Below are 19,841 nucleotides of genomic sequence, written 5' to 3' on the forward strand. Positions count from 1 at the left end.
TGTATGTATGTATGTATGTATATAAACCAAAAGGATGAAAAAAAAGAAAATATAAAATATCTCACACACAAAAAAATACTGACATGGAAAAGAGATCAGAGACATAATTTAAGAATTACTGAACTACCTGAAAGCCACGATCAGAGAAAAATAAAATTATTAAGAAAAATTGCTCTAATATCTTAGATCTGGAGGGTGAAATAGAAACAGAAAGAATGAAATCTCCTAGAAATATTAGAAACAAATTCCAGAGTACCCAGATCAAAGGGAAAATACTTCAAGCATCCATAAAGAGAAAATTCAGACATTGTGGAACAACAGGATCACATAAGATTCACCAACATCCACATTAAAGGAACAAAGGGCTCAAAATATAATATTCTGGAAGGCAAAGGTATTATGATAAAAAATAACTTACCCAGCAAAATTGAGTATAATCCTTCAGGGGGAAATGGGTATTTTATTAAATTGAGGACTTTCAAGCATTCCTAAAGAAAAGATTACAGTTGAAAAGAAAATTTGACATTCAAATACAAAGACTCAAGAGTGTAAATTTAAATTAATCCACCCTGCTTAGTCTAACAAAACAGGAATGTCTACACCGCTGCTTAAGGATTAAGTATTGAGAAGGATGGCCTATGATGGACATGTGCTAACAAATGACAAATCAGAAACAACTGACAGACCCCTGGGCTGTCCTAAGTCAAGGTCATGCTACCATTGGTACATGTGAGATGTAGAGAAGTGATGTAAAAACCCTTTATTTCGCATCACTTCCTCTCTCCAGCCTCTTTTGGCAGAGAAGTGGCTCTTGGCTGGCAGCATCTTGGCATGGCTGCAGCTATTGTCTGAGTTTGGTGGTGAGAGTCCTTGACTGGGAGAAGCTTAGTAACCTAGTTCAGGTGAGGCGTCTTCTCTGAGCTCTCTAGGAGTTTAGGCTGATTCTTTTCTCCTTTACCTTCCAAAACACTATCCTCTTAGGAAAGCCTCTAATCTTCTGAAAAGACCTTGTGGCGGAGGTCTTTGAACTCCCCCTGGCACAGGTCAGGCGGGAGAAATCCTATACCCTTTCCCTCTCTCTTCTCCTTAATTCCTTCCCTCTGTATTAATTAAACCACCATAAAATTTCCAAAGTGAATTGGGTATTTTATTTGGGATATTCCCTGGTGACCAATTAAATTTAGATTAAGTCACAACCCTAAAATTTCTCCTTATACTCTTGCTAATCCACGAAGGATGTGACTAGGACTCTCAAATTTCGTGAAACCTCTTTCCTTTCTCTTTACTAGTTCCTCAAGTCAGCCTTTTAAGCATCTAACTCAGCAGTTTGAAACCCAGCTGCAAGATCAGGTGAGTATAAAACATTTTTTTCTCTTTTCTCCTTAATTTGAATTGGACACAGTCATTTTTTAAAAAAATCTAAAAGCGGCAGGACTGGGGAAGCTATTTATATACGAATCTCCTTTCTCTCAGGGAACAAACAACCCAATTAGCCCACTCTCACTGACAATACTGCCTAGATTATTCTTAATTAGCAGTGAGAGAAACCTGGAGGAAGTTTTGGCCTTGTCCTGCTCCCCATGTGTCTTTAGTTTTGTAAGAGTTAAAATTTAGGGAAACTGAGGCAGGTAGAAATTAGTTTCTCTCTGTAAGGAGTATTATATTTTTAGATTAAAATATAAGGAAAATACAAGTAAGAGAGGCATGTGTCTAGGCCCAAAGAGCCTATTCACGACCACTCACATCTTGCCTGCTAGGTGGAGAGCCACTTCTGCTCCCAAGCAGAAGTAGGAAAAAGCAGAGCCTTTTTAGAACCAGGTTAAATACCCCATCTTGTCCTCAGCCCAGGTGAGGTTACAAGGCATTCTGGGGAAGTGGAGCAAGAACTTCTGGGGATTGAAGTCCTGGATTCAAGTCTCCATTTTTACAGTTTTAAAATTAAAATTAAGTGAGGAATAAAAAACAAACAAACAAACAAAAAAAAACAAAAAAAAACTAGGAAAAGTGGAAGCTTTACTCAAAGAGAGAAACTGTTTTACCCTGAAGGTAAAGTAGAGGAGGCTTGTGACCCCTGCCAAATCAAACAAAAACTCAGTCTTAGCCTCAGGTAAAAGGCTTTGTTTTATGTCTCCTTTTGGCTTAGGGGATATGATTGGATTAAAAGGCTCTTTTAAAAAAAGAGACCACTACACTCAAATCTTTAGTTTTCAATCCCTGATTTTAACCTCTAGCCAGTATCAACATCTACTGACAAAAACCAAGATTTTAAATAATTACAGTATATACATAAAAAATGAATACTACATTCTATGACATTTGTATGGCAGTTGAAGAACTAGGGATATTAAAGATTCCAGAATACCTCCAATTTTTTAGGTTATTAGGTAATTTCATTTTTATACTCCTAAATGACCCAATGGCTACCCTCACAAGGTTTAGCTGGCCTGTCAAAGCCGTTGCCCGGGGTGTGGCCACTGCTGCATGCTAGCAGCTCCTGGGAGCCACAAGTGAGAGCTGGGTGTCAGGTGGGGGTCAGAGGCTGGAGAGCTGCCCTAGGAGGGCACAACAAGCCCTGCATACCAGAGATACTACCCCTCCCTGAGCACCCCATACACCCTGGTGTACCAGGGCTTTGCTCACCCAGCATGTGAAGACTGCTTCGGCGGAATAGGCAGAAGAAACCAATAAGAAGGTTCAACGGCTGAGAGGGCGATGCAGTAAAGCACTGTGGAGTGCTTGGGGCGTGTTGGAGCGCAAAAGACAACACGGCCATCCAATGCAGCTGAGGAAGTCTCCAGGTGTAACAACTTTTCATGCCACTGGACCCAGGCTTCCAATGCCGAGAGAGTGGGACTGTCTGTGCATTGACTTTTCCACTTAAATCTCCTTCACGCACAAGTGTCTTTGTGCACACTCTTCTATCCTAACCCCGTCCACCCTCTTCAAGACCTGCGGTGATGGGGGAGTGATGACACAACAGGTGGAGATGACCACTGGCATTTGTAGTCATGATCCTGCACGTAGGCGGCCCTTGGACCAATGGTTGCTCAGCCCTGTAGGGCAGCGGGGATGTTCAGCAGCATCCTGGGTGACTGAGCAGCCCTCTCTAGGACAGCACTGCTCACCCTAATCAAGGGAGGGGACTAGAAAAGGTGTCCCAAACATTGCCTGCCCTACAAATACCCAGTCAGCACACCGTGGCTGGCGGGTCATCCCTTTAAGAGGTCAAAATCAAAGAAAAAATACAAAGAAACTCCAACTAGGAGCATGGAACATCAGGACATTACTTGATAGAGAGAATACCCCAAGACCTGAGAGAAGAACAGCTCTAATCGGTAAAGAACTGGCGCGATATAACATCGACATCACAGCCTTAAGTGAAACACGCTTACCAGAATAGGGATCACTCAGCGAACCCACCACTGGATACACCTTCTTCTGGAAAGGTAGAGCCTCAAATGAAGACAGAATCCACCGTGTTGGCCTGGCCATCAAGACCAGTTTGCTCAAACAGCTGCCAGACTTGCCTGTGGGCATCAGCGAGAGGCTCATGAAGATCCGTCTGCCTCTCAGCAAAGACCAGTATGCCACAATCATCAGCGCATATGCCCCAACACTGACCAGCACAGAGGAGACCATCGAGCAGTTCTACTCTGACCTGAGTGCCATCCTGCACTCAGTGCCCACAAATGACAAGCTGATACTACTGGGAGACTTCAACGCCCGTGTTGTCCAATCATAGTTTTAAGTTCTCTGTTCATTCTTTCAACTTGGCCTGAATTCTGGGGATGATATAGTACATGAAATTTGGGAGTTATCCCTAATCAAGAATATATCTGATTTAGGACAGAATCAGTAAAATGACTTTCTTTATCTGAATCAATCAATATATGCTGGCAGGCCAAATCAAGGAATAATCTCTTTTAAGAAAACCTTAGCAACAAAAGCCTCTGTGGCTCAGGCTGCAGGGAATGCTTCTGGCCATCTGGTCAGTTGATCTACTATGACTACACAAAATTTATAATGTCCAGCCTTTGGCATTGTTATGAAATCTATCTGTAGATGCTCAAAAGGTGTGTAAGCCAGAGGACGCCCACCAAAGGCTTTGCCACGAAAGGCATGTTGGTTATATGCTAGGCAGGTAGGGCAGGCTGTACACAACTTAGAGGCTATAGTAGTTATACCAGGAGCTATGTCAATAAGTCTGTCCATAAACTTGGAGGGGGTCTCATCAATTTCTTGTCGGGTTCTTTCAAATTTTGACCATTTTTTCAGGTCTATCAGAGCAAGCTCTCATGGCTGTCAATAATGTTTCTCTGGCCTCATTGAGTTTTGTGTAATCTTCAGGGTTAAAAGGTGTATGGTGTCTTACAGATACTAAGTTTCCATTTTTATTAAAAGTGGATACTTCCCTTAAAGGGAATAAACAATCCAAATTTTTTGGTACTCCTGTTTCTGTTTCTAGGCTTCTTGATCCATTCTCAATGGGGTAGGAATGAGAAAGGGAAGGGTTGGGCACACTGAGGGGGAGTTGTTGTTCCATAGTGCCAGAAGGATCAGAGGTAGGAAGGGTATGGGAATTGAATTGGGCAGGGTGGGAGGAAGGGCAAAGGAAGAAGGGTCATTAGCTGGAGGAAAGGATGCAGAGGTGTTAGGCTTGAAGGAATGAGTAGGGTGTGAACTTAGGGTGGAGGGGGTGGGGTAAGAGGCATGGATGGGGGGAACTGGGGCTGAGCAGGTTTGGTAGGGGGCATGGGCAGGGGGAGGGATGGGTTGGTTAGGAGTGGGGGCTTTGGTGGGGGGAGGAATGGGTTGGGTGTGGGAGAGGCACATTTGTGAACTAGGAGTCATATAGTCCAGAGCAGGGTGGGACAGAGATTCTAATAATGTTCTTAACTCTCTTAATGCTATTCATAAAAGCTATGATCTCCCCCTGACTTTCCTCTATAAGCTCAAGCCAAGTATTTAGTTCTACATTTTGTTGAATAGTAGAAGGAGCAATCGATTGGTTTGACTGAGAAATGGTTTTTTTAAGGAGATACAATATTACAGCTACAACAATTAAAATCCCAAGGGGGGGGAGTAGTGTGTTGATTAGACTTTGCCATAAGTTCCATGGGATGAGCCATTTCAGAGAGACAAGGAATACTATATTTACAAGTTTGGTCATGGATCTGATGAGCCAGTTGTTAAGTAAGTTGTGAACTGTAGCCATATATCCCCCACACGGGGGGAGCAGGATAAGGCCAAAGCTTTCTCCAGGCTTCCCTTAATCCTAATCTAGGCAGTTGTTCCCTAAAGGAAAGGAGATTTAGAAACAGCTCTCCTAGCCAGGACCTTAGGGCCTTGTTGCTAAGATTTAAAACAGCTGTGTTCTATTTAAGGAGAAATTAAATTTTTTTTTACTCACCTGCTCTTGCAGCTATGTTTTTTAAGCCAAGTTAGCATGTTTAAAAAGACTGACTGACTTGAGCAAGTAATAAAGAGAGAAAGGAAAGAGATTTCACAGAAATTTGAGGGTTTTCATCACCACCGACGTGGTCAGCCAAAACTGTAAGGATAATTTTTAATGTTTTGACTTAAAATCTAAATAAGTAGTCACCATGGGAAATTCCCAAATATGAAAAATACCCAAGTCAGCTGGGGATTTATGGAGATTTAAATTAATATAAATGAAGGAATTAATGGAAGGGAAGGGGGAGAGAGAGAGAGAGAGAGAGAGAGAGAGAGAGAGAGAGAGAGAGAGAGAGAGAGAGAGAGAGAGAGAATTAATCTAAACTACTCTGGCTCAGGCTGAGCCAAGAAGTAGTTAAAGGCCTTGACCAAAGTGGCCTTCCTGAGCCTAAGGGAAAGAGGAATCAGTCTTATTACTCAGCAGGCTAGGTTCCAGCTAGGTACTCCAAGCTAGGTTCCAGTCCTCCACTCAACTCAATTTCCTGAACTCAGTTCAGAATCTAATTCAATTCTGAACTCAATTGCCTCCTGACTTTTTATCCCTTCCTTTTAAAGAAAATTTCTCTTATGTCACCTCCCCTAAATTTTCACGTCTACCAATCACAGTAGATGCTTTTTTCCAGGACTGCCCATTCTTAGTTCTCATCTTCTCTGGTTAGATTATATCTTCTGAGTACTTCACACCTCTTTGTTAAGCTTGCTTTTTGTAAGTTACTTGACCTTTTTGTGATTAATTTAACCTTTACAGGTACTTAACACCTTTTTGTATTAGATCTAAAAATAGACCTACCTTAAGATTCTAGCTTCACTATAAGGTATGAGTTAAGGACTTTCAATGTTCAATCAGGAGTTTACAACTTTATCTTCCCCTAAGGCACTGTCTGAGTAGGGTGGGATAATTTTAAAGTTCCCAAGACATTCCTGATTCTTATTAAACCAAGTATCTCCATTATTACAATAAGGGAATAGCTAAAATAAATCTTCTAAGGCACAGTCTGAGTAGTTTCTAAGATTCACAGCAGTGGGAGCCCTGAAGGTAGCCTTCTGGGACAAAGCTACCCAGGAGCTTTTCACCTGAATTTTTTAAAACCTCCAAAGCTTTAATTCCCAACATTTTGTAATCCTATAGACCAGAGACTACTGGAGTGGTCTTTTTCTATTTTAAGAAGTCTATGGACTTCCGGTTAAGATGGAGGCTTAGAGAAAGCTAAAGTTCAGATCTCCGGAAAACCCTTCCCGACCGATCTCTAACTATAAGCTCCTAAGGCGCCGAAATTCAAAACGATCAACAGCACAGACCCTGGGAACCCTCCTCCTGGACCTGGACCCGGATCAAAAGGTACGGCTCCCCTCAAAAGCCAGAACCCGAGATCACTCGGACCTAAGGGGTAGGAGCGCAGAGTCCAAGGCTCCGGGAAGCCGCAGCCCGGCCGGGCTCAGAGAGCAGGGTCCTCGGAACAACAACCCTCAGGGCCTTCTATCCAAGTCCCAGTGAAAGTCACTGCCTGGAGCAAGACAGCCTCATCGGCTGGATCCTGCTATCCAAGTATCAGTGAAAGTCCCTGCCCTCGGAGCTTGGGAAAGCTGCAGCCCATCCCCCCCGCAGGCCGACAAAACAGCCTCACGGCCAGCGATTCTGAAGGCAACTTCCGGAAATCAATGTGGTCCGACCCTTCCATTCCAGTTCCAGTGAGGCATACTCAGTTTAACCCAGGGAAAACTCATAGAACGGACAATCTGCCCAGGACTAAAGCCTCTGAACACCAGACAGAGATAAGAAAAGCTAATCCTCCACATTCAGAGATGGCAAACTCCACAGAAGCACAGAAGCCCCAAAATACCAAGAAAAATAAGAAGAAAGGGGCGACTTTGGACACATTCTATGGAGCCAAAATACAAAATACAGAGCAGATAAAAGAAGATATACAAAAAATGCTCCAAAATTTTCCAAAGGAAATGGAAACTCTCCACAACCCCATGAAGAATTTGAATCAGAAATGACCAAAAAGATGGAAGCCTTCTGGGAGAAAAAGTGGGAAATAATGCAAAAGAAATTCACGCATCTACAAAACCAGTTTGACCAAACTGTAAAAGAAAACCAGGCTTTAAAGCAAGAACTAATAAAGCAAAGCCAAAACACCAAGAAATTAGAAGAGAACATAAAACATCTCACCGACAAGGTGATAGATCTGGAAAATAGAGGGAGAAGGGATAATTTAAGAATAATTGGACTCCCAGAAAAGCCAGAAATAAACACCAAACTGGACATGGTGATACAAGATATAATCAAAGAAAATTGCCCAGAGATTCTAGAACAAGGGGGCAATACAGCCACTGACAGAGCTCACAGAACACCTTCTACACTAAACCCCCAAAAGACAACTCCCAGGAATGTAATTGCCAAATTCCAAAGCTATCAAACAAAAGAAAAAATCCTACAGGAAGCCAGAAAAAGACAATTTAGATATAAAGGAATGCCAATCAGGGTCACCCAAGACCTTGCAAGTTCTACTCTGAATGATCGTAAGGCATGGAACATGATCTTCAGAAAGGCAAGAGAGCTGGGTCTCCAACCAAGAATCAGCTACCCAGCAAAACTGACTATATACTTCCAAGGGAAAGTATGGGCATTCAACAAAATAGAAGACTTCCAACTTTTTGCAAAGAAAAGACCAGAGCTCTGTGGAAAGTTTGATACCGAAAATCAAAGAGCAAGGAATACCTGAAAAGGTAAATATTAAGGAAAGGGGAAAAATGTTATCTTCTTCTTTTACTCAAACTCTCTTCTATAAGGACTACATTTATATCAATCTATGTATACTAATATGTGGGGAAAATGTAATGTATAAATAGGGGGTAAAGAAAGACCAAATAGAATAATCGTTCTCCCACAAAGATTCACATGGGAAGGGGAGGGGAAGAAAACTCCTATAAGAAGGAGAGGAAGAGAGGGGGAGGGGTTTACTTAAACCTCAATCTCAGGGAAATCAACTCTGAGAGGGAAAAACATCCAGATCCATTGGGATCCTGAATTCGATCTTACCCAACAAGGGTAAGGAGAAGGGAAAACCAAGGGGGGGAGGGGGGGAGGGAGAACAAAAGGGGAGGGAAAGAGAGGGGGGAGGGGGAGGGAAGAAAAAGGGAGGGACTAAAAATGGAAACATCAAGGGAGGGGACAAGGGGGACTGATTCAAAGTAAATCACTGGACTAAAAGGTAGAGCCGAAGAAGAAAAGGTTAGAATTAGGGAAGGCAATCAAAATGCCAGGGAGTCCACAAATGACAATCATAACTTTGAACATGAATGGGATGAACTCACCCATAAAACGTAGACGAATAGCAGAATGGATTAGAATCCAAAACCCTACCATATGTTGTCTTCAAGAAACACACATGAGGTGGGTTGACACCCACAAGGTCAGAATTAAAGGATGGAGTAAGACCTTCTGGGCCTCAACTGATAGAAAGAAGGCAGGAGTGGTAATCATGATATCTGATAAAGCCAAAGCAAAAATAGACCTGATCAAAAGGGATAGGGAAGGTAATTATATTTTGTTAAAAGGGACTATAGACAATGAGGAAATATCATTAATCAACATGTATGCACCAAATAATATAGCACCCAAATTTCTAATGGAGAAACTAGGACAATTGAAGGAAGAAATAGACAATAAAACCATACTAGTGGGAGACTTAAACCAACCATTATCAAATTTAGATAAATCAAATCAAAAAATAAATAAGAAAGAGGTAAAAGAAGTGAATGAAATCTTAGAAAAATTAGAATTAATAGACATATGGAGAAAAATAAATAGGGATAAAAAGGAATACACCTTCTTCTCAGCACCACATGGCACATTCACAAAAATTGACCATACATTAGGTCACAGAAACATAGCACACAAATGCAGAAAAGCAGAAATAATGAATGCAGCCTTCGCAGATCACAAGGCAATAAAAATAATGATTAGTAATGGTACATGGAAAACCAAATCTAAAACCAATTGGAAATTAAACAATATGATACTCCAAAACCATTTAGTTAAAGAAGAAATCATAGAAACAATTAATAATTTCATCGAGGAAAATGACAATGGCAAAACATCCTTTCAAACCTTTTGGGATGCAGCCAAAGCGGTAATCAGAGGTAAATTCATATCCCTGAATGTTTATATTAACAAACAAGGGAGAGCAGAGATCAATCAATTGGAAATGCAAATGAAAAAACTGGAAAGCGATCAAATTAAAACCCCCCAGCAGAAAACCAAATTAGAAATCCTAAAAATTAAGGTAGAAATTAATAAAATCGAAAGTGATAGAACTATTGATTTAATAAATGAGACAAGAAGCTGGTACTTTGAAAAAACAAACAAAATAGACAAGGTACTGGTCAATCTAATTAAAAAAAGGAAGGAAGAAAAGCAAATTCACAGCATTAAAGATGAAAAGGGGGACAGCACCTCTGATGAAGAGGAAATTAAGGCAATCATTAGAAATTACTTTGCCCAATTATATGGCAATAAATACACCAATTTAGGAGAAATGGATGAATATATACAAAAATACAAACTGCCTACACTAACAGAAGAGGAAATAGAATTCTTAAATAATCCCATATCAGAAATTGAAATCCATCAAGCCATCAACGAACTTCCTAAGAAAAAATCCCCAGGGCCTGATGGATTCACCTGTGAATTCTATCAAACATTCAGAGAACAGTTAATCCCAATACTATACAAACTATTTGACATAATAAGCAAAGAGGGAGTTCTACCAAACTCCTTTTACGACACAAACATGGTACTGATTCCAAAGACAGGCAGGTCAAAAACAGAGAAAGAAAACTATAGACCAATCTCCCTAATGAATATAGATGCAAAAATTTTAAATAGGATACTAGCAAAAAGACTCCAGCAAGTGATCAGAAGGATCATTCACCATGATCAAGTAGGATTCATACCAGGGATGCAGGGCTGGTTCAACATTAGGAAAACCATCCACATAATTGACCACATCAACAAGCAAACTAGCAAGAACCACATGATTATCTCAATAGATGCAGAAAAAGCCTTTGATAAAATACAACACCCATTCCTATTAAAAACACTAGAAAGCATAGGAATAGAAGGGTCATTCCTAAAAATAATAAACAGTATATATCTAAAACCAACAGCTAATATCATCTGCAATGGGGATAAACTAGATGCATTCCCAATAAGATCAGGAGTGAAACAAGGATGCCCATTATCACCCCTACTATTTGACATTGTACTAGAAACACTAGCAGTAGCAATTAGAGAAGATAAAGGAATTGAAGGTATCAGAATAGGCAAGGAGGAGACCAAGTTATCACTCTTTGCGGATGACATGATGGTCTACTTAAAGAATCCTAGAGATTCAACCAAAAAGCTAATTGAAATAATCAACAACTTTAGCAAAGTTGCAGGATACAAAATAAACCCACATAAATCATCAGCTTTTCTATATATCTCCAACACAGCTCAGCAGCAAGAACTAGAAAGAGAAATCCCATTCAAAATCACCTTAGACAAAATAAAATACCTAGGAATCTATCTCCCAAGACAAACACAGGAACTATATGAACACAACTACAAAACACTCGCCACACAACTAAAACTAGACTTGAACAATTGGAAAAACATTAACTGCTCATGGATAGGACGAGCCAATATAATAAAAATGACCATCCTACCCAAACTTATTTATCTATTTAGTGCCATACCCATTGAACTACCAAAATACTTCTTCACTGATTTAGAAAAAACCATAACAAAGTTCATTTGGAAGAACAAAAGATCAAGGATATCCAGGGAAATAATGAAAAAAAACACATATGATGGGGGCCTTGCAGTCCCAGACCTAAAACTATATTACAAAGCAGCAGTCATCAAAACAATTTGGTACTGGCTAAGAAACAGAAAGGAAGATCAGTAGAATAGACTGGGGGAAAATGACCTCAGCAAGACAGTATACGATAAACCCAAAGATCCCAGCTTTTGGGACAAAAATCCACTATTCGATAAAAACTGCTGGGAAAATTGGAAGACAGTGTGGGAGAGACTAGGAATAGATCAACACCTCACACCCTACACCAAGATAAATTCAAAATGGGTGAGTGACTTAAACATAAAGAAGGAAACCATAAGTAAATTGGGTAAACACAGAATAGTATACATGTCAGACCTTTGGGAGGGGAAAGGCTTTAAAACCAAGCAAGATATAGAAAGAATCACAAAATGTAAAATAAATAATTTTGACTACATCAAACTAAAAAGCTTTTGTACAAACAAAACCAATATAACTAAAATCAGAAGGGAAACAACAAATTGGGAAAAAATCTTCATAGAAACCTCTGACAAAGGTTTAATTACTCATATTTATAATGAGCTAAATCAATTGTACAAAAAATCAAGCCATTCTCCAATTGATAAATGGGCAAGGGACATGGATAGGCAGTTCTCAGATAAAGAAATCAAAACTATTAACAAGCACATGAAGAAGTGTTCTACATCTCTTATAATCAGAGAGATGCAAATCAAAACAACTCTGAGGTATCACCTCACACCTAGCAGATTGGCTAACATAACAGCAAAGGAAAGTAATGAATGCTGGAGGGGATGTGGCAAAGTAGGGACATTAATTCATTGCTGGTGGAGTTGTGAACTGATCCAACCATTCTGGAGGGCAATTTGGAACTATGCCCAAAGGGCGACAAAAGAATATCTACCCTTTGACCCAGCCATAGCACTGCTGGGTCTGTACCCCAAAGAGATAATGGACACAAAGACTTGTACAAAAATATTCATAGCTGCGCTCTTTGTGGTGGCCCAAAACTGGAAAACGAGGGGATGCCCATCAATTGGGGAATGGCTGAGCAAATTGTGGTATATGTTGGTGATGGAATACTATTGTGCTCAAAGGAATAATAAAGTGGAGAAGTTCCATGGAGACTGGAACAACCTCCAGGAAGTGATGCAGAGCGAGAGGAGCAGAACCAGGAGAACATTGTACACAGAGACTAATACACTGTGGTATCATCGAACGTAATGGACTTCTCCATTAGTGGCGGTGTAATGTCCCTGAACAACTTTCAGGGATCCAGGAGAAAAAAAACACCATTCATAAGCAAAGGATAAACTATGGGAGTGGAAACACCGAGAAAAAGCAACTGCCTGAATACAGAGGTTGAGGGGACATGACAGAGGATAGACTTTAAATGAACACTCTAATGCAAATACTATCAACAAAGCAATGGGTTCAAATCAAGAAAACATCTAATGCCCAGTGGACTTACGCGTCGGCTATGGGGGTTGGGGGGAGGAAAAGAAAATGATCTATGTCTTTAACGAATAATGCTTGGAAATGATCAAATAAAATATATTAAAAAAAAAAAACACTAGAAAGCATAGGAATAGAAGGGTCATTCCTAAAAATAATAAACAGTATATATCTAAAACCAACAGCTAATATCATCTGCAATGGGGATAAACTAGATGCATTCCCAATAAGATCAGGAGTGAAACAAGGATGCCCATTATCACCTCTATTATTTGACATTGTACTAGAAACACTAGCAGTAGCAATTAGAGAAGATAAAGGAATTGAAGGCATCAAAATAGGCAAGGAGGAGACCAAGTTATCACTCTTTGCGGATGACATGATGGTCTACTTAAAGAATCCTAGAGATTCAACCAAAAAGCTAATTGAAATAATCAACAACTTTAGCAAAGTTGCAGGATACAAAATAAACCCACATAAATCATCAGCTTTTCTATATATCTCCAACACAGCTCAGCAGCAAGAACTAGAAAGAGAAATCCCATTCAAAATCACCTTAGACAAAATAAAATACCTAGGAATCTACCTCCCAAGACAAACACAGGAACTATATGAACACAACTACAAAACACTCGCCACACAACTAAAACTAGACTTGAACAAATGGAAAAACATTAACTGTTCATGGATAGGACGAGCCAATATAATAAAAATGACCATCCTACCCAAACTTATTTATCTATTTAGTGCCATAGCCATTGAACTACCAAAATACTTCTTCACTGATTTAGAAAAAAACCATAACAAAGTTCATTTGGAAGAACAAAAGATCAAGGATATCCAGGGAAATAATGAAAAAAAACACATATGATGGGGGCCTTGCAGTCCCTGACCTAAAACTATATTACAAAGCAGCAGTCATCAAAACAATTTGGTACTGGCTAAGAAACAGAAAGGAAGATCAGTGGAATAGACTGGGGGAAAGCGACCTCAGCAAGACAGTATACGATAAACCCAAAGATCCCAGCTTTTGGGACAAAAATCCACTATTCGATAAAAACTGCTGGGAAAATTGGAAGACAGTGTGGGAGAGACTAGGAATAGATCAACACCTCACACCCTACACCAAGATAAATTCAAAATGGGTGAGTGACTTAAATATAAAGAAGGAAACCATAAGTAAATTGGGTAAACACAGAATAGTATACATGTCAGACCTTTGGGAGGGGAAAGGCTTTAAAACCAAGCAAGACATAGAAAGAATCACAAAATGTAAAATAAATAATTTTGACTACATCAAACTAAAAGGCTTTTGTACAAACAAAACCAATATAACTAAAATCAGAAGGGAAACAACAAATTGGGAAAAAATCTTCATAGAAACCTCTGACAAAGGTTTAATTACTCATATTTATAATGAGCTAAATCAATTGTACAAAAAATCAAGCCATTCTCCAATTGATAAATGGGCAAGGGACATGGATAGGCAGTTCTCAGATAAAGAAATCAAAACTATTAACAAGCACATGAAGAAGTGCTCTACATCTCTTATAATCAGAGAGATGCAAATCAAAACAACTCTGAGGTATCACCTCACACCTAGCAGATTGGCTAACATAACAGCAAAGGAAAGTAATGAATGCTGGAGGGGATGTGGCAAAGTAGGGACATTAATTCATTGCTGGTGGAGTTGTGAACTGATGCAACCATTCTGGAGGGCAATTTGGAACTATGCCCAAAGGGCGACAAAAGAATATCTACCCTTTGACCCAGCCATAGCACTGCTGGGTCTGTACCCCAAAGAGATAATGGACACAAAGACTTGTACAAAAATATTCATAGCTGCGCTCTTTGTGGTGGCCCAAAACTGGAAAACGAGGGGATGCCCATCAATTGGGGAATGGCTGAACAAACTGTGGTATATGTTGGTGATGGAATACTATTGTGCTCAAAGGAATAATAAAGTGGAGAAGTTCCATGGAGACTGGAACAACCTCCAGGAAGTGATGCAGAGCGAGAGGAGCAGAACCAGGAGAACATTGTACACAGAGACTAATACACTGTGGTATAATCAAATGTAATGGACTTCTCCATTAGTGGCGGTGTTAATGTCCCTGAACAACTTGCAGGGATCCAGGAGAAAAAAAAACACCATTCATAAGCAAAGGATAAACTATGGGAGTGGAAACACCGAGAAAAAGCAACTGCCTGAATACAGAGGTTGAGGGGACATGACAGAGGATAGACTCTAAATGAACACTCTAATGCAAATACTATCAACAAAGCAATGGGTTCAAATCAAGAAAACATCTAATGCCCAGTGGACTTACGCGTCGGCTATGGGGGGTGGGGGGGAGGAAAAGAAAATGATCTATGTCTTTAACGAATAATGCTTGGAAATGATCAAATAAAATATATTTTAAAAAAAGAAGTCTATGAATATAGTAAATATCCTCTCTCCTCCTTTTTCTCCATAATCATCTTTATAGAGATGGCCTGAATATCCAGCTTTTAGATCCCAGGCAGCTATAAAAGTTGATACTATGAGTATCTCTAGAGATAACCTTGGTTATGCCTTAGAGAACTTGAAAAGTTCATGGCAGCCCATGTGAAAGGAGAAAGAGTTAAAGACACATAAGAAATGTGCTGCCAGTCTTTCACTTTCTGAGCTATTATCATAATCATTATCAATGAACCCAGGGGAAAAGTATAATTCTAATAGGTTAGAAGGCAATGTATGAGTACATTATATAGAAAAGGATGAGAACTGATTTAATTGACAAATCATTGCCCTAACCAACTTAAAAGAACTGATAAAAGGGAGATAAAGGCTTTTCAGTAGTCCTCTCCAGAGAACCCAGTGCCCTTAGATGTCATCAAATATAATATTGACGAAGCAATGAATCCACATGCTCATTTCCTCTATTTGATTCTGACCAATTTCTGAGAATCCTTAGGACATATTCAATTCTTAGCATTGAGTTCAATTCAACAAATATTTATTAATTTATGTGCTAAGGGATGAGTAGGAAAGGGAAAAGGAGGGAAGGGAAGGAGAAGAGGTGAGGGAAGGGGAGAACAGGGGAGGGGAGGAGAGGACATTATCCAGTTCTCAAAGTCAATCCAAACACTTGGTATATAATGTCAGCCCAGATGATTAAGGAATTATGCTTCCTCCTGTAGGCACTGAAACAAAGTGAAGTGAGCATAATTATAATAACAATTTATACAATAACAACAATATCGTAAAGAAAAACAACTTTGGAAGTTTTAGAACCTCTGATCAACACAATAAGCAGATGACTCATGATAGAAAATGCTATCTACCTATGGATAGAAAGTCATGGCCTCAGAGTTGTTGCTTCAGGGGGCTTTTTGGACAAAACAGTGCAAAAATTTCTTTTGCTTGACCATACACGTCTGTAAGAGGCTTTTGTCTTTCTTGCTTTCTCAATGGAGGACAGGAGGGGAAACTAGGAGGGAGAGAATTTGAATCTAAAAAAAAATAGAAGAGAGAAAATTTTAAGAAATTTTCTTCACTTAGTCAAAAGCCTATAATTGATTGATTGATTGATTGATTAAGACATGCTTCCCTTGGTTAAGATATGAGCTAACATTTTGTCACTTTTTAAAAATTGGTTTATGGCAATGATTTGTTGATTAAATCAACTGTCATCCTTATGTATTCGACTTGTAGTCATGCATTACCCTCTTACCTATTAGAATGATACTTTCCCCCTGGACTTAGTGATGATGATTATGATGAGGATGATAATAGCTCATAAAGGGCGAAGCTGACAGAGCACTTCTTATGTTCCAGTTTGCTCTTTCTCCTTTCACTGAGGCTGGCACGAAGCTTTGAGAAAGAGCAGAAAAGTGATGGCATTTCTGAGAGGAAGAACAAGATTGCAGTTTACTTTTTTCCTTTATATTGCCTCTCTGAGAGGCCTCCAGCTTTTTTTGTCCGTCCAGAACTGGGGCAATCAGGAATCGCCACTGGAGACAATTCTAACTTTGAATTCAAAATGCAGACTTTAAAAAAAAAAAAGTTATTTTCTGAGTGAGAATTGATGCTGTGTTGATTCCAATGCAGAAGAGCATTAAGGGCTAGGCAATGGGGGTTAATTAGGGTTAAGGAGTTTAGGAATACGATTGGGAGTCTCTATATCAGACTAATTGATATTCTGCTTCATTTTCATTTTCTTCAATAAGCATGTGACTAGAGGATGCTGGCCCATACTGCGTCTGATTAAAATAGGGTCATTCATGAAGAGAGGAAATCCTAGGTGGGAGGTCGCAGCTAAAGCCCATGAATTTCCTTTTTCTTATATGATGTCTTCATTAAACTCCCAAACTCAGTCAGCGTAGCTTTAATTTATTCAGCATAGCTCAGCTTTGAAGCTTTCTAGGTATTTGTAAGCTGAGTGACTTTGGCTACCACAAAGCATATTGCAGCCTTTTGGAAGGCTGTAATAAAGGCATGGAAGCATAATGAATAAAGAATAAGCCTTGAAACCAGGAAGACCTGGTAGGATTCGATTCCTACTTCCAACACATACTAACTAGAAAATAGTACTTAATAAGTACATGTCCCTGGAGTTGCATGCTAGAAGCTAAGCTGGAGGAGCAAAGGATGCTCCACTCACCAGAAACACATTCCCCTCCCCCCATCTCAAAATGAAGGAAAGCAGAGGTAAGAAGAGAGAAGAGCTCAGGGAACAAAGCATCTGTGGGAACCAGCAGAATGAAGACCAGCTCAATACACCATTACATGGCCAGAGGCAACAAAGTGGCTGAATGGGAAGGGTCCAGCTTGAGACACTCAGCATGGGTAATGAAGACAGAGTTGACCCAAGACAACCTAACTTTCATATGGTCTAAGGCAAGGAAGCTGCAGAACAAGTGTGACAGTGAAGTAGCAGAGCAGGGGATTAGACAACAGAGCAACTGGTATCACAGGGGGCAGAATCTAGCTGAACAAAACAACTTCAAGCCTCCCCAAAGCAAGCCCTCAACAAACAACCCATGGGGAAGCAAAGCAGCCAGGCCTATCCCAAATACCGGAGAAGAATATACTATGAGCTTGGAACAGTGCTACCTCTATCCCAGGAACAAAAAAAGAACCTTAACAGATAGATAATGTAATGGGGGGGACAAGAGGAAACTAAAAAAATGAGCAAAAGACAAAGAAAAAAAGATCTTAGAAAGTAACTTTAGTGACAGGAAAAGATAAAAATATAAACTCAGAAAAGGGCAATACCAAAAAGGAAATGTGAAGCCTCAAGGGAAAGTGTGAAAAGATGTCAGGTCCCAAAAGAACTCCTGGAAGAACATGAAAAGAAATTTTATCATTATGTAATAAGAAAATTGACAGAAAGACTCAAGAGTTGGGAGAGAAAATTCACTGAAGAAAGACTCAACAGTTGGGAGAGAAAATTCACTGATCAAATGGAAATGGAGGCCAAAAAATGAAGAAAACAACTTCTTAAAGAGTGGTGTCAATGTGGAATCTAGAGGTCCCCATACTTGCAGCTTGGAGGAATTTGGTGATCCCAAATTTATTTAGTTTGGAGGTAGAAACCCCAGGTTTTGACCTTGTCTCATGAGACTTCTTCCCTGAGGGAAAGCCCTACTTCACTGGTCTCAGGCTAACTAACAATAGACCTCCTGGTAGTTTTGGTGGGAATAGTTAATCTCATCAGATATTAAGTATCTCTTTTGTTGAAATAATTTCTCCCCTTAGGATAAAGTCCTTTACCAAGGTGGCCCAGCCCTGGGCTGGGTCTTTCCCTTTTGTGTCCATTGTAAATCATCAGCCCCTCACTGTTATTCCTGTCTGGAACTACTCATTTTCCTTTCTTACCACTGTAAAGTCAATCAACTGTCCCTCTCATCCTAAGCCCCCAGGTTTCACCTAGAAAGGCATTTAAACTCCCCAATTTTAATGGCTCCTTGGAGTAGTCATCTAGCATGGTGGCATTCCCAGGGGTCAGTGTCCAGAGTGGCCAGAGTTCAATCCTTGGACTCTGTGCAGTCGTGTGGTGTGCAATTCTGTGTCAAGGTTTACTGTTGCATTGAACTCCTTTTTCCCTTGATTAAAGAGTTATTTTTGATTATTTAATAGTTTTGTGTTTTTCCCCAGTCAACAGTGGGATTGACCAAATGGAAAAAGAAACAAAAAAAATTAAGGAAGAAAATAGCTTCCTAAAAATTAGAATTGGATGAATAGAAGATAATGAATCCATATGATATCAGGAAACAATAAGACAAAATCAAAAGAATGAAAAAATAGGAGAATATCTGAAATACTTCACTGGAAAAGCAACTGACATGAAAAGTAGATCCAGTAGAGATTCATTTAAGAATCATCAGAATACCTGAAAGTCATGATCAAAAAAGGAACCTGGACACCATATTACAAGAAATCATCAGGGGGAAACTGCCCTGATATCTTTGACCAAAATCCACTGATCAATTTCTAAAAGCGATCTCCAAATAAAATACCTCAGGACTATTTTAGCCAAATTCTAGATACCCCCAGGCCAAGGAAAAAGTACTACAAGCATCCTGAAGGAAACACTTAAAATATCATGGAAACTACACAGGATCTAGCAGGTCCTATGTTGAAGGACTAGAAGACATGGAATATGATATTTTGCAACACAGAGGATCTAGGATTGCAAACAAAAATTACAAATACAACAAAGCTAAGCATAATTCTCTAGGGAGGAAATGAAATTTAATGAAATAGAGAATTTCCAGACTTCTGACCGAAACACCAGAGCTGGAAAAAAAAAATCAATGAGCAAATTTGGCATTCAAAAGAAGCATAAAGTGAATACTTAAAGTTTTCAATAAAGTTGAATCAAGTACATCCATATCTGGGAAGATCATAATTGAGCTACCTAAGATATCCATGATACTTGAGATATTTAAGTTACTTAAAGTATTCAAGATACCTAAAGTACTTAAGATACTTGAAAACTTTATCATTACTAAGGCAATGAGAAGGAGTAAAAATATAAAGAAGGAAAGTGGTAAAATAAATAAGATGGGTTTGATATAAAAAAGTCAAGAGATGGGAAAGAG

At 39.5% G+C, this 19,841-nt stretch overlaps 1 long non-coding RNA gene across 1 annotated transcript in view; it reads left to right on the forward strand.

The window, feature by feature from the left end:
* Positions 1–791: 791 nt before the first annotated feature.
* Positions 792–19,841, forward strand: part of LOC103105497 (uncharacterized) — a 35,161-nt gene continuing 16,111 nt past the window's right edge. The window contains exons 1-2 of the long non-coding RNA XR_474224.3: positions 792–902; positions 1,290–1,350. This is a non-coding gene — a long non-coding RNA (uncharacterized LOC103105497). The remainder of the gene's footprint in view (positions 903–1,289; positions 1,351–19,841) is intronic.

This window comes from Monodelphis domestica, chromosome 5 (genome assembly GCF_027887165.1).
Source record: "Monodelphis domestica isolate mMonDom1 chromosome 5, mMonDom1.pri, whole genome shotgun sequence".
NCBI classification, from domain to species: Eukaryota; Metazoa; Chordata; class Mammalia; order Didelphimorphia; family Didelphidae; genus Monodelphis; species Monodelphis domestica.